Raw genomic sequence first — 14,411 nt, 5'->3', positions numbered from 1 at the left:
TCAGGTCATGATCTCAGGGTTGTAGGATCAAGCTTTGCACTTGGTGGGGAGTCTACTAGAGATTCTCACTCCCTCTGCCTCTGCCCCTCCCCCGATGCATGCACACACACATGCACTCTCTCTCCCTCTCTCTGAGATAAATAAATTTTAAAACAACAACAACAACAACAACAGCAACTTTGCACTTGTCATATGGGAACAATTCAAGAATACAACTTCTTGTGGAAAAAACTTAAGAGCCCTCTAACCATATACACTTGAGAGTTCAAACAGCCATTAAAACATGCTTATAAGACAAAGGCACAAGAAAATATGTAGGTTACATTTAAATTTCAAAACTTAAATATGTAGTAACAACACAAACTACAAAAAGTTTGTAGTAACAAACTACACAAAGGTAAAAATAGCAGCAAAACACACTAACATGTTCATGACTATAAAGCTGGCATTATTTTTAAACACCGAGTGACTTATTATTATTATCATCATCATCATCATCATTATTATTTGACAGCGAGAAAGAGAGCATGCATAAGCCCAAGCAGGGGGAGAGGGAAAAGCAGGCTCCCTGGTGAGCAGAGAGCCCGATGCAGGACTCAATCCCAGAACCCTGGGATCATGACCTGAGCTGAAGGCAGACACTTAACCGACTGAGCCACCCAGGCACCCCTCACTGGGTGAGTTTTATTCTTTATTCTTTCTGCTATTCCCTACATGCCAAATATCCTTCAACATTCTTGAACTGCTTACATATTTTTTAATATTTTGGCTACATCAATGAAGAAGAGACACAATGTCAATGGTGGTCAGAGGGCAGAGGGCATGTGAGCAGGGGCAAGTGTGAAAGTCAAGTAGAGTGCCAGCCCTGCATATCGGCATGTGCCTCCAAACCTCACAGTGCTTGGCCCCTGTTCTGTGCTGTTCAGTCGGTCGTATTCGGGATCTGCCCCTTTTGGCTTGGCGATCTAATTTTAGGCAACATACCTACTTTTTAAAACCTCAGGTTCCTGGGAATGCCTGGGTGGCTCAGTCGGTTATGTGCCTGACTCTTGATTTCGGCTCAGGTCCTGATCTCAGGATTGAGAGATGGGACTCCATGCTCAGCGGGGGGCCTGCCTGACATTCTTCTCCTCTGCCCCTGCCCCACTTTTGCTCACCTACACGCCTATGTACACTCTTCCTCTATTTCAAACAAATCAATCTTTAAACCTCAGTTTCCTCAACCCTCAAAGGTGGATATTCATAGGAATACCATGCAGTTTGAAAATAATGCAAACGAAATGTTTAATCCAGTCCCTGGCAGAAAGTAGGAGCCAGCAAATGATAGCTGTCACGGTGATGGTGATAGAGATGGCTAATTTCAGTTATTATTTTTTATTGCCACTGTTATCATCATTCTTATGATTATCGTATTAGGACGTTCCTAGCACTGTGTTTAACACTGTAACTAAAAAGGCATTAAGATTCCTTGCTTTGGAAGATAGCCCAGTGCTCTCCACACATCTCATTGCTGGACCGTCCCTTCTCTGAGCTCCATACTCTCTGGGTTTATTAATAATAGACTCTTGGGTGGAAGTAACAGCTTGCATACCACCCAATATGCCTGAAGGGAAATGGTGATAACATACAGATTCCTACTTGTTTTTTTAGGCCTAATTAGGAGAATACAATGTCATCCTTTAAAAAAAAAAAAAAAAAAAAAAGGCAAGCAGTAAACCATCTCAGTAGATATCCTACAGAATTCTGCTTTGTGCTTGAAACTGGTAATTATCTTTAACAAACATGAGTGCTAATAATTCTACCTGCTCCTTAGACAAGAAACAAGATTTCTGGGCCCATCATCTCACAACCCAATCAGCTCAGACAACTTCCTTTACAAGTTGCCTCTCCCACCCATTAGAGGCAAGGTGGGAGGTCTGTTTGCAAAGCAGAGGGCTTCTGGCTGGAAGCCAATAGCCCACACCACACCAGAAAGAAGACTTCTTAGCAGTCCAGACTCAGGTCCCTGATTCCTCAAAAAGACATTCCCCAGCCGTGGCAGCCTGACCAGCGAAAACCAGACCTCAGTACAGTTTTTTCACTGAGAAAAGAAAGATGGGTCCAACAACTGAATCTGGTCAACATGTGTATTAAGCACCTCACCTAAAATGGAAAGGCCACATGAATGAGGTGAAAAGCAATCATCAGTAAAACATACAACTTTAAACATGCCCAAATAGATGCTGTTTCCTCTTCTCTGTTGGAGTAACACTTTCATTCTATTTTGGATCAGGAAAATTGTTCTAATCCTTAACATTCAAATGTCCTATAATTACAAATGCTGAATAATTAGTGTATGCACTTCCTAAGTAGACTCAGCAATATGTTTCATCTGATCTAGACACTTCTGAGCTTTACTCCCTATCCCCCACATATTCCTGTCCCCATCGCTGGGATAGTAACTCTGGAACATTCTCTTGTAACTGACCAAATTAGTGTATTATGTGAGAAACAGAGGAGTCTTTCGCCCACTGATCATTCCCTGGGCATGGGGACTCTCTCCTTAGGTTCACCAGAAATATAACTTAAGCAACAATCTGCCTCCCAAGTCCCAGAACCAGAGCGAGCAGTACATGGTGAAGATGGGCTAGAAAGTCTGGCAAATCACCCAGGAGACAGGTAAAGGATAGAGTCCCAAGATTCCCAGAGTCTGCCCAGATCCCCAGTCACCCTACCCAGAGCTCCCAAAATGAAAAGCCAATGTCTGTAATCGCTTCCAACCTTACCTCCAGAGAGAACGCGGCGGTCAGGCTCCTCTCTCGACTGACCGTGAAGAGGTCTCTGCCCACACAAGGTAACCAGCCTACCAAAGATAAAAAGGTAAGGTAAGAACTACGGCAGGCGATGCATTACATTCCTCAACAACTGGAATGCTTCCTAGTCCAAAGCAGGTCTCCGGGTGTCTGAAGACCTTTCAGACTACAACAGCAGCAACATAATCACTGCACAATATCATCTGCACAAAATCCCTGGACTCAAGTCAGGTGGGGCTGTTCGAGCTGCAGAGAGTGAGCTAACATTTTCTTAGCACACACCTGGGGCCGTCTAATTGGGAATGGTAATAATTGGTGAAATCATATACCTCATCACATCCCTCAACAAAAATGGCTGTTTACCAAGGAGCTGGCAGAACTCTGTGTAACACTTACATACATCAGGGTAGGCCGGCAGGTCAGAGCATTCACACATTCTCACACTCCACACATCCACACACAATGAAGACTCTATGCCATGAAACTAACCCTGCTCTTTGGAAGACAGCCCCACCAGCTGATGAAATGATGACAACATGAGACTTGAACCTAGATGAGGGGGTGGGAGGGAAATGCAAGCTTCTTCTACATGCACTCAAAGCAGCACATGTAAGAGACCCCAGTTATGGCCTGTTTTAAGGAAATTCTACTGTATTTTTATAGCCCTCATCTGTGATGGTTTTGTGTTTAATCAACTTGACGGGACTATGGTGCCCAGTTGTTCAGTCAAACCCAAGTCCAGATATTGTTGTACAGGTATTTTTAAATGTGACTAACATTTAAATCAGTAGACTCTGAGTAAAGGAGATTACCCCTCATAGTGTGCACAGGCCTCATCTGACCAGTGGAGGCCTTAAGAGGAAAGGCTCAGTTTCTTTCAGGAGGGTGAAAGTTGGCCTTGATGAAGCCTTTGGGCTCAAGGCTGTGACATCAACTCTTCCCTGGGTCTCCAGCCTGTTGGCCTGCCCTGTAAATTCTAAACTTGCCAGCCTCCATAATCATAGGAACCAATTCTTTAAAAATCAAGTGCCCAAGTGGCTCAGTCTATTAAGGGTCTGCCTTTGGCTCAGGCCATGATGCCAGGGGCCTAGGGTAGAGTCCCACGTCGGGCTCCCTGCTTCTCCCTCTGCCTCTGCCCCTGCTCATGCTTGCTCTTGTGTGTGTTCTCTCTCTCAAATAAAATCTGTAAAAAAAAAAAAAAATGATCTATCTACTGGTCACTCACTAGACACACACACACACACACACACACACACACCCCTTATGGGTCAGGATTCTTTAGAGAACCTTAATATACCATCTAACATCAAAAAAGAATGTGTTAATTTATAAAACACATATATGACGTGAAGCAGGCAATACAAAAAAGAGGCCAGAGCATGAGGAATAGTCCACAGAAATGTATTTTGTAAGTATTAAACTATTACTTGACGTGGTTCATAAATTAGGTTCTGAGCATCCTAGTGGCCAAAGCAATGAAGAGACACAATCACACTAACTCAAAGATATAAAGTATAACGTACACACTTCAAGAGTGTTAGCTTTTTCTTGTTATTAAGAAATTTCTCCCAAGGGGTTAACCTTTCCTTCCTAGGGTACTTTTTTTGTTTGTTTTGTTTTTTAAGATTTTATTTATTCGACAGAGAGAGATCACAAGTAGACAGAGAGGCAAGCAGAGAGAGAGAGAGAGGAGGAAGCAGGCTCTCTGTGGAGCAAAGAGCTCAATGTGGGACTCGATCCCAGGACCCTGAGATCATGACCTGAGCCAAAGGCAGAGGCTTAACCCACTGAGCCACCCAGGTGCCCTGGTATGTTCTTAAAGCATCCTTTATCACCCACACTGAAGGGTCAGGAGGGAAAGTAATTAATTAGAAGTGCCTCTCACTCTATGTAGTAGGGAGTCGGCTATACTGCTTCTTACTGCATCCCTCAGGCTGAGATAGGAGGCCAAAGCACATCTCACTGAAGTGATCTAGCGAGGCCAAAAAGAGGCCCTAGCACACAGCTGTCTGATCATTTGGCTTAATCCAGGGATTAAAAATTAGAATGAGTGAACCCTATCTCCTTTGAGGTATTTCCCAGAAATACCATTTCTCCCAATGAAAAGCCAGGTGGGAAGTGGGCTACACTGTCTGAGGCTGTGGTCTCTGGCAATTGCCTGAAATAAAGGTTTTCTCTACTGTTGATCGGGAGCAGATCCACAGCAAAACTGCCCTCAGATAAGGTTATAAGTTCAGGTCACACATCTGAGAAAGGTAAGGTTTCATTTTTATAGGTTTGCATTTATAGAAGTCTTAAATAGCCTTCTTGCATTAGAATCTCTCTCTTTTTTTTTTAAAGATCTGTTTATTTATTTGACAGAGAGAGAGAGATAGCAAGAGAGGGAACACAAGCTAGGGGAGTGGGAGAGGGAGAAGCAGGTGTCCCACAGACCAGGGAGCCCAATGCAGGGCTTGATCCCAGGACCCCGGGATCATGACCTGAGCTGAAGGCAGATGCTTAATGACTGAGCCATCTAGGCGCCCCTAGAATCAATTTTTTAAAAAATTTTATGACAGTTAAAATATACATAATATTTACTATTTTAACTATTTTTTAAAAAAAATTTAGCTCACTTTATTTATTTATTTATTTTTATTAAAATATAATGTATTATTTGCTTCCAAGACACAGGTCTGTGAATCATCAGTCTTACACAATTCACAGCACTCACCACAGCAGGTACCCTCCCCAATGTCCATAACCCAGCACCTTATCCCCTGCAGCCCCTGATAACCACTATTATACTTTCTGTCTCTGAGTTTGCTGATTTGAGGAACCTCATGTAAGTGGAATTGTGTAATCTTTGCCCATTTGTGCCTGTATTTAACCTAACATAATGTTTTCAAGGTTCATGCACGTTGTACCATGTACCAGAATTCCCCTTCTCTTCATGGCTGAGTAATATTCCATTGTTAGTATACACATAGCGTTTATCCTGGAATGATCTTTAATGTAATTAACTCAACAATTATTGAATATCTACAGTGTAACAAATCTGATTATTTAGACATTCACTTTATTCTGAGAACAGTACTATGGCAGAGTCAAGAAGTGCTACTCCACAAGGCATCAATTAATTGTATAAATCCTACCTTCAGAATCAGTAGCAGCAACAAGAAAATAAAAGTCTAAGTTTCTCTTCCCGAAGGGTTAGGTAAATCTGCCCCACAATCTTAATTACTATTCTTCATGTGTAAAGCTGAAGCGAGATTCGAATATCCCTACTATGTGGCCCGTGTGCTCTGTAACGCTCCGTATCCCGGTGCCTAAAGCTTACCACGTGTTATTCTTGACCCCCTCCCCCAGGGATACTGAGCTTCCATCTAAACAGCTGATGTGAAGAAGTCAGAGAAACTGCAGTCCTGTGAAGCACTACTTTCTGTCCCTACAGATAAAATACCCTCACAAAATCAGCTAGAAAATCATCTTCCCTCTAACTGGCTTGCCATCCATCAGCTTTTTAATTCCTAGACATGCCCCTAAAGGAACAAGTCTTCTGTGTAGACACATGGGTCATAGGCAGCCCACAGCACCTCGCCACCAAGACGATTTAATAGTTGAAAGAGAACTCGAGAACGTGCATTCCACTCTGGGTTTCACCGTTAGAGCATATAAAAGAGCAGATGGCGGGAACTGGGAGGGATGCCACCACACACCTGAATTCACAAAAGTGGCCCAGTGTGAGTCATCAAAAGATGTCCACAGGAAGTTGATGAAAAACCACCATTTCTGCACACTGACAAGGGAATTGCAAGCAAAAATCAAGAGCCAGAGAGGATTTGGGTCACTTTGCTCAGCATAAACTTCTCAGCTGGGAGGATCTGCTGTCATCCCAGACTGTTAACAATTGGCTGAGCTGAACTTCATTACTACTTTTGTATTCAGCTAACTGGGAATATGTCACTCAACCAACCAAGGTGGTTTTAGAAAAATACAGAATTTAGCCTTCAGTTTCTCCTGTATGTTTTTTAAGACCGATTTTGAAGCGAGAGTTTTTTGCAGATCAAAACAAAATGAACACGATTAAGATTGTTCTTTTTACACTACATCAAAAACTACATTGGGGAGGGTATGTGCTATGGTGAGTACTGTGAAGTGTGTAAGCCTGATGATTCACAGACCTGTACCCCTGGGGCAAATAATACATTATATGTTAATTTTAAAAACTAACGATGTATTGTATGGTGACTAACATAACACAATAAAAAAAAATTGTTCTTTTTAGTATACAGTTGAACAATCCATTGCCTCTGAAACAGGAGACATTTCTATGCGTTGTAGAAGCCAGCCCCAAACAGGCTAAAAGTAGGATGCTAATACAAAGATCACAAAATTAGCCTAATTGGGAAACCTCAGAAGGAGAAGACACTTAGGTCTCTGTCCTAAGTCATTACTCTACCCCTCTTCTCAGGACATCATTAATAGGCATTTTGGAAGTGGCTGAGGGGCACAACTGGAGTATGAAAATCTCACCTCTGATAGTTATTCGGATCCTCCAACTTGGGTTAAGTTCATTAAACCTTTCTCATGCACATCCACAAACACCCTCAAAAATATCTTCCCATAGCTTGGATCCATTTTCAAATGGATCAAATCAAGAATCCTGATAAGGTGGGTCCCCAAGTGGCACAGTCAGCTGACTGTCTGACTATTGAGTTCAGCTCAGGTCGTGATCCTGGGGTCATGAGATCAAGCCCCGGGTCAGGTTCTGTGCTCAATGCAGAGTCTGCTTGGGTTTTTCTCTCCCTCTCCCTCTGCCCCCAGCTGCCTCCTCAAATAAATAAGTCTTTTTTTTTTTTTTTTTTTTAAAGAACCCTGATAAGACAATCAGAGTTCATCAGAAGTTATAAAATTAAACTTGAACCTGGTAGAATGCCAATTACTTTGTTAAGGGCTGAATTGTATCCTCTTCCGTGTGGACACAGAACACAGACAGGAGAGCTGACTGAGGTCTTTGTTAGTGCTGGGAGCCATGAACACCATAGCTTAGTTTCACTCTTCCCTCCAAAATTCGTATGTTGGTATCCTAATTCCCCCACCTTCAAGTACCTTGGAAGGTGACTATATTTAGATACAAGATCCTTAGAGGTCATTAAATTGAAATGAAGTCCTTAGGGTGGACCCTCACCCAACATGACTGCTGGCCTTATAAGAGGTAATTAGGACACAGACATGTACAGAGGGAAGACCGTGTGAGGACACAGAGAGAAGATGACCATCTGCAAGTTGAGGAGAAAGGCCTCAGAAGAAACCACACCTGCCCACACCTTAATCTCAGACTTCCAGGCTCCGGAACTGTGAAGTAAGAGATTTCTATTGTTTAAGCCACCAAGTCTCTGGTACTTGCTATGGCAGCCCTTCCCCTTTTCTTTCTCTGAACGCCTACATTTCCAGGGAGGACATTGTACAGGTGACAGGGACACTCTGTCTCCTACCTGCCAAGGGGCTCGCTTTCATTCATTTCCTTAGCTCCAGCCAGGGTGATCTAGAAATCCAAAGAAGTGACAATTCGGAACACCTCACAGATACCCTGAAGACCCCTACTCTAAAACAGGGCACCAGTGCCTGCCCCACGACCTCTGACCTCCAAAACTATAGGAACTTTCTCTGTCTTGCCCAAATGCTCTCTGCTAATCAGAAGTCACCCTGCAAACAATCTTGGGAATACTGTGTCCAGAAAACGAATCTTCATTTCTCTTGCCTCAATACCCAAGGCTGGCTCAGATGCTTTAACCAACCTTAATTCTCTCTCTTCCTAAAAAGAAAAGGAGAGGTTGGGGACCAGAGAGATTTGCACATTCAGAAATGAGTCCGGAGCAAGAGATTATCAGGGATAAGAGGACTCCCAGTTGCCTTAAGACTTGATTCACCAGTAATTACTTTCTCCTTCCCTAGAGACGTTCATACAGGAGAGCCGACTGACATCTTTGTTAGTACTGGGAGCCATGAACACCAAAGCTAAATTTCCACTCTGTGTAGATAACATTTGGCCTGTAGTAGGTAGGCACTGGGTCTGGCTCCAGGTGCTATGGCTTGAAAGGGACTGTGTTGTACTCATCAGGGGACGGGGCAGTCATACAAGATGGATTGGACTGTTGGTGGTTAAGTCACCAGTGACAGAGGAAGCACAAGGAACCACCGAGCTTGTCCTCATGTCCCACTTCCATTACCCTCCTCAGGCTCCTCGGTCTTGCTCTGGCCACCTTCCCAAGCCAACACAAGTTTGACATGGCTTTGCCTGGAAGGTCCAAAAACAAATAAGAAATCTCCTATTAGAATGAACGTCACCGAGCACTCCAGGGTTAGCGGACAAGGCTCCTGGGGTCCTCTCCAGACCGCAGTAATGGAGTGGGGGATTCCATCCAGAGTGCATTACAGCAGCAGGGACCACTAACACTCAAGCTCACACTCGAGCCTGCCAAGCCCCAGCCACTGGAAGAAAAAGGAGAGCAGACTGATGCAATTAGCCAGGCCAATGGGAACTTGTCAAACCATTTAGATAAGACAGTACTTGAATTTATTCAGTTCCCATTAATGGAGGGGGATTGTGCCCCACCCCCCAACCCGCTGATTCTGTGGGCTGCACACTATTTCCCTAGTAAGGAAGTGAAAAAAAGAAAGGATGATTTCTCAGCCTACAAATTCCAGGGCTCTGCTGTTAAATCAGCACGTGCCATGCCTTCAACCAAAGGGTAATTTGACCTTAATGGAATTAAGGGACACATCCTGTTGACTTTGTCACAGAACCTCAAACTCAGTGATGAATTTTTTAAGTATCCAATTAATAAAAAAAGTAAATAAAGCAAGGTTCCTTATCCAGTGCAATCTTCCTGACACCGCTTAACAACTGATGACACATTCCCCTTGCTAATGGCTCTGTTTCAATTATTGAGCTGTGAGCTCCTCAAGAGTCAACATGAAATCTTACTCTTCTATCCTTGTCGGGCCCTAGCTTGGTGTCGGACACAAAATAGAAACTTGGCAAAAGCTCAATTACTGATTGCTTCTTTCTTTTGAAATAGCATTCCCTGTAAGAAAGCAAATCCAGGGACGCCTGGGTGGCTCAGTCGGTTAAGCCGCTCCTTCAGCTCCGGTCATAACCCCAGGGTCCTGGGATTGAGTCCCTGCTCAGCAGGGAACCCGCTTCTCTCTCCACCTCTGCCTGACACTGCCTGCTTGTGCACGTGCGCTCGCTCGCGCTCTCTCTCTCTCTCTCTCTCTCTCTCGACAAATAAATAAATAAAATCTTAAAAAAAAAAAAAAAGGTAAGAAAGAAAGCAAATCCACTGCATCTGCCTCAACTAATCAAAAACACGACTCCCTCCCCACTCCTGACCCATACACCCTCTTCCCAAACTCACAACAGCAACAGAATCTTCACAATGAATGTCCATAGTGGATCCAGTGGACCATACAAACAACAAAGGTACAGATGGAGTTTCCAGGTTGGTAAATTCTTGTCCTGTTCTAAAATCTGAGCCTATCTGCCTGTTTCCCAGGATTGCCATAACAGTACTACAAGTTTAGTGACTGGCAGCAGATGTTTATTCTCTCACAGCTCTGAAGGCCAGAAATCCAAAATCAAGGTGTCCATGGGCCCGATGCCCTCTGAAAGCTCAGAGAGCCTCTGTCCCCCTACCCTCTGGTGGCCGCTGACACTCCTCAGTGTGGAGCTACTTAACAGCCATCTCTGCCTCTGTCTGCTCCTGCCCTTTCTCGGGGTTTCTGTCCAAATCTCCCTCTCTCCTCTGAGGACAACAATCATTGGCTCGGGCGCATCCTAAATCCAGCATGAGCTCATCTGGAGATCCTTCACTGAATTACATTGGCAAAGACCCTATTTCCAAATAAGGTCACATTCACAGGTACTAGTGGTTAGGACTTAAAATAGATCTAGTTGGGGGGGGGGGGGTTACTATTAATCTCATTAAATATCCAAAGTCAGAACACATCATCTGTACCAGAAAACCCTTCTTCTTCCCAATGCTCTTTTTTATATTAATAGACTCATTTCCTACTCAGGACCCAGGTTGAACTCTTTGAGCCATGTTCAAGGGCCTTCACCCACTTGCTCCCTGGTTCCCATCAGCTACATAATCCGTAGTGACGAAGTACAGTTCACTCAGTTCTATCCTACAACAGTGCTTATGCCTGTCCCCTCTTTCCTATGCCTGCTGCCTGACGACCTTGGCCCCAGGTCGAATTCCCTGTCTCCCACTGTTCTGCCAGCTTCCTTAACAGAATATCCCCCATGTTGCTGCTTTAAACAGAGCCCAATCATGCCACAACCCTGGCCACAGACTTTCAGCGGCACCTCGCCAAATGAAGGCCAATTGCGGGGGTGGTCTAGCATCCAGGTCCACTAGAATGAGCCCCAGTCTTATTTTTCACAGCTACCCTCCACTTGGTCTAGGGCCTAGTCAAAGTGAATTACTGAGTATTCTTAAGTAGATTCTCAAAGGTCTCCAAGACTTTCAAGCCCCTCTGCCTAGGATTTATTCATTAATTCAAAAAGCTTCTATCTTGACATATATTCCCTTGTCAGTGTCTTCATAGAAGGGCCCAACTCAAAAGACAACTCCTCCCAAAGTCTTTGACGAGTTTCATCAACCACAGTGGATTCCTCTTTTTTAAAAAACTTAGAAGCCTGCCAGACAGATAGTGCATTCTTGTACTCTCTTCCCTTTAGTGATCCGAACACATGTCACAAACCTCATGACCAAGTCTGGATGGAACCCTGCTTCACTCATATGTACATCCTCTCCAATATTTAGCACAGCAACATGTGCTCAGAAATATGTGATCAAGGAACACCTGGGTGGCTCAGTCAGGGAAGCAGCTGCCTTTGGCTCAAGTCATGAACCCAGGGTCCTGGAATCGAGTTCCACACTGGGCTCTTTCTCAGCAGGAACCATGCTTCTCTCTCTGCCTCTGCCCGCTTATGCTCTCTGTCTCTCCCTGACAAACAAATAAATAAAATCTTTTGGAAAAAAGAAATGGTGATCAATAAAAGGTATATTGAGTAAGTAAATAATACAGTCTCTGCCTTCAAGCAGCTTCCATTTGGGGATAGGGAGGACGGGATAAGCACAAAGGCGAGTAACATTAACTAATACAGTACTGTAAGATTCCCAGCAGAAGTAAAGATGGAATTCTGGGGGAAATACAGAAATGGAAGTTTTGAAGAGGGTGTTTTGAAAAAAAAAGTTTTTTCAAAAAAGTTTTGAGAAAACTGTTTCCTAAAGAAATAGAACTTAAGAGAGATCTTGAAGGATATACTATATTTTGATGAGCGCAGAGTGGTAAGTCAGGAAAGAGAACTAGATACAGAAGCAGCAGCATCTATAAAAGAACCAAGTGAAAGCAAATGCATTTTTCCACTTCCATGAAGAGCAGAGCTTTCTGCCCCGCCCCCAACGGAGTGAGTGGTGAGTAATGAAAAGCAGGGCTAAGAAGGTAAGCCAACATCTCAAGTGTTAGGCCAAGGAATTCAAAATGGACGCTGCAGGAGCTGGGAAATAGGGAAGGCTTTCACACCTGCACTCTGAGATGAGCACTTAGATGCTGCTGCAGAACCTAGCCCTGGGGATGCATCAAAGTCCTCTGTCGAGTTTCAAGACTGCTTAATACAGAAGGAAAAGTATGAACAATATAACAATTCTCCAACCATGATAAAATCATGTTGGTATTTTGCCACTGTGGCTTTAGAGTTTTTAAGAGAAATAAATCATTTCATTCTTGAGCTCCATTTTGTTCTCTTCCCCCAGAAATAAACCCTTCAGGGAAGATCCTTCTAGTCCATGTCTATACAGAGAAAGAAGCAGAGATGGGCATATATGTATCTGTAAAAACCCTATAGCATTGGTTTTGTGTTAAAATCAGAAATAATACACTTAGCAAATATTGCTCTAAATTTGCTTTACTCACTGGAAGCATTTTTAAAAATTCAGATTCCTGCATCCTACCCAGATCTAACAAATCACAATCACTGAGTGGAGGGATGCCTGGGTGGCTCAGTTGGTTAAACATCTGCCTTTGGCTCAGGTCATGATCCCAGGGTCCTGGGATGGAGCCCCCTGTCAAGCTCTCTGCTCAGTGGGGAGCCTGCTTCTTCCTTTCCCTCTGCCTCTGCCTGCTGCTCCCTGCTTGTATGTTCTCACTTACTGGCTCTCTCTGTCAAATAATTAAAAAAAAAAAAAAAATTTTTTTTTTAATCACTGAGTGGAGGTATCCAGAAATATGCAGTTTTTAATAACTTTCAGTTCATTTTGCTGTCACCAGACCTGGACTGCGCTATCATGGGTGTAGAAGACCAACTAGAGAGAGGATAAAGCCAACAGGAATGATAATTCAAGCAGGGCTGTTGTGGTCCTAAGGATGGACAGTGTAAATGCAAAAAGGAGACAGGTTCTGAAGCCCTGTGAGGATTCGAGCAACAGGACTTTACAACGAATTAGAATCTGAGGTGAAAAGTAGTAACTAATAAATGGCCCCAAGGACTTTAACTTGAATGAGTTGGAGGACAGCGATACCCTTAACAAACATGGAAAACTCAGGTGGAAGAGCTGGCTGTGGGAGAGAAGATGGATTCGGTTTTAAACGTGTGAACCTGGAGTTTCTGTGGCATCTTAAGCGTCTCCAACAGGTATTTATAGGGGCTGGATTCAGTCAAGGGAGAAGGCTGGGGAAGGGCCATCGGGAGCAGGAAGCCACAGGAACATTCAAGGATCAAGAATCCACCATCAGGAGCTGAGTGTGATAAAGAGAAGGACTGAGAGACATCACAAGTCAGGAGCTTTCAAGGAGTAGTAGCGATCACAGCAGGGGAAGTCACATGTGACGTGCCTGAAAAATAGAGCAGCCACATTAGGCTACTATTTAGTGTTGAAACTTGATGCCTAAAAGAATAGCTGAGGGGTAACTCTTTTCGGGCTTAGGGTAGGAGATCTGAATGTGCAGAACATGAGAAAGGAACCAGTGATAAAGAGACTGAAAAGATACTTATTCTGCAGAAGCCCTGAGAGGTTCAAATCCAAAGACACCAGGTGGCAAGAAGGCAAGGGAAGGTCTTAGATTGAAAACGGAGATTATTTAAAAGCAGACAGAGCAACTCCGACCTCCAGAGCCTCTCCTCATCCCTACACAGGCAAGGCATCTATAGAAGACAAGCACTCTGTGCTTTGGAAAAAATTGAACAAGAGGATTCTCTGGATTCAAAAAGCAATGGGCACAAAGGAGCCGTGGGATGACGTGAAAACCACACTAAACCAACTGCTCCTGTAGCAGTAGCACCCAACTACGGAAAGACATACATTCTCCCTCCCTGTCACCCTCATACCCCACCTCACTCCCTCCTCCCTTGGGAGACTGGACAATTCTCTGGAAAAGAGAAACACCCATATATACTCACTATCCATCACCTATAAGAAAACCCCACCCACTGACACAGAATTTTTAGCCAAGGATAGCCAAGGATCACCAGGCATTTGAGGAAAGTCTCCCACATGAAAAAGTGAAGCCAAACCAAACAGACCAATAAGTCACATGGAACTCAGAGACCCTAAGGAAGATGAAGAT

At 43.8% G+C, this 14,411-nt stretch overlaps 1 protein-coding gene across 17 annotated transcripts in view; it reads right to left on the bottom strand.

Annotated features, from left to right (window-relative positions):
* LYPD6B (LY6/PLAUR domain containing 6B) overlaps positions 1–14,411 on the bottom strand; it is a 177,741-nt gene that overhangs the window by 49,046 nt on the left and 114,284 nt on the right. For all 17 annotated transcript variants that reach the window (XM_082690911.1, XM_082690919.1, XM_082690927.1 and 14 more), the window contains one exon: positions 2,766–2,842. The gene's annotated coding sequence lies outside the window, so the exon portion shown is untranslated. The remainder of the gene's footprint in view (positions 1–2,765; positions 2,843–14,411) is intronic.

Source organism: Mustela nivalis (genome assembly GCF_964662115.1).
Source record: "Mustela nivalis genome assembly, chromosome: 11".
Classification (NCBI taxonomy): Eukaryota; Metazoa; Chordata; class Mammalia; order Carnivora; family Mustelidae; genus Mustela; species Mustela nivalis.
This window is presented reverse-complemented; position numbering and strand designations above follow the sequence as displayed.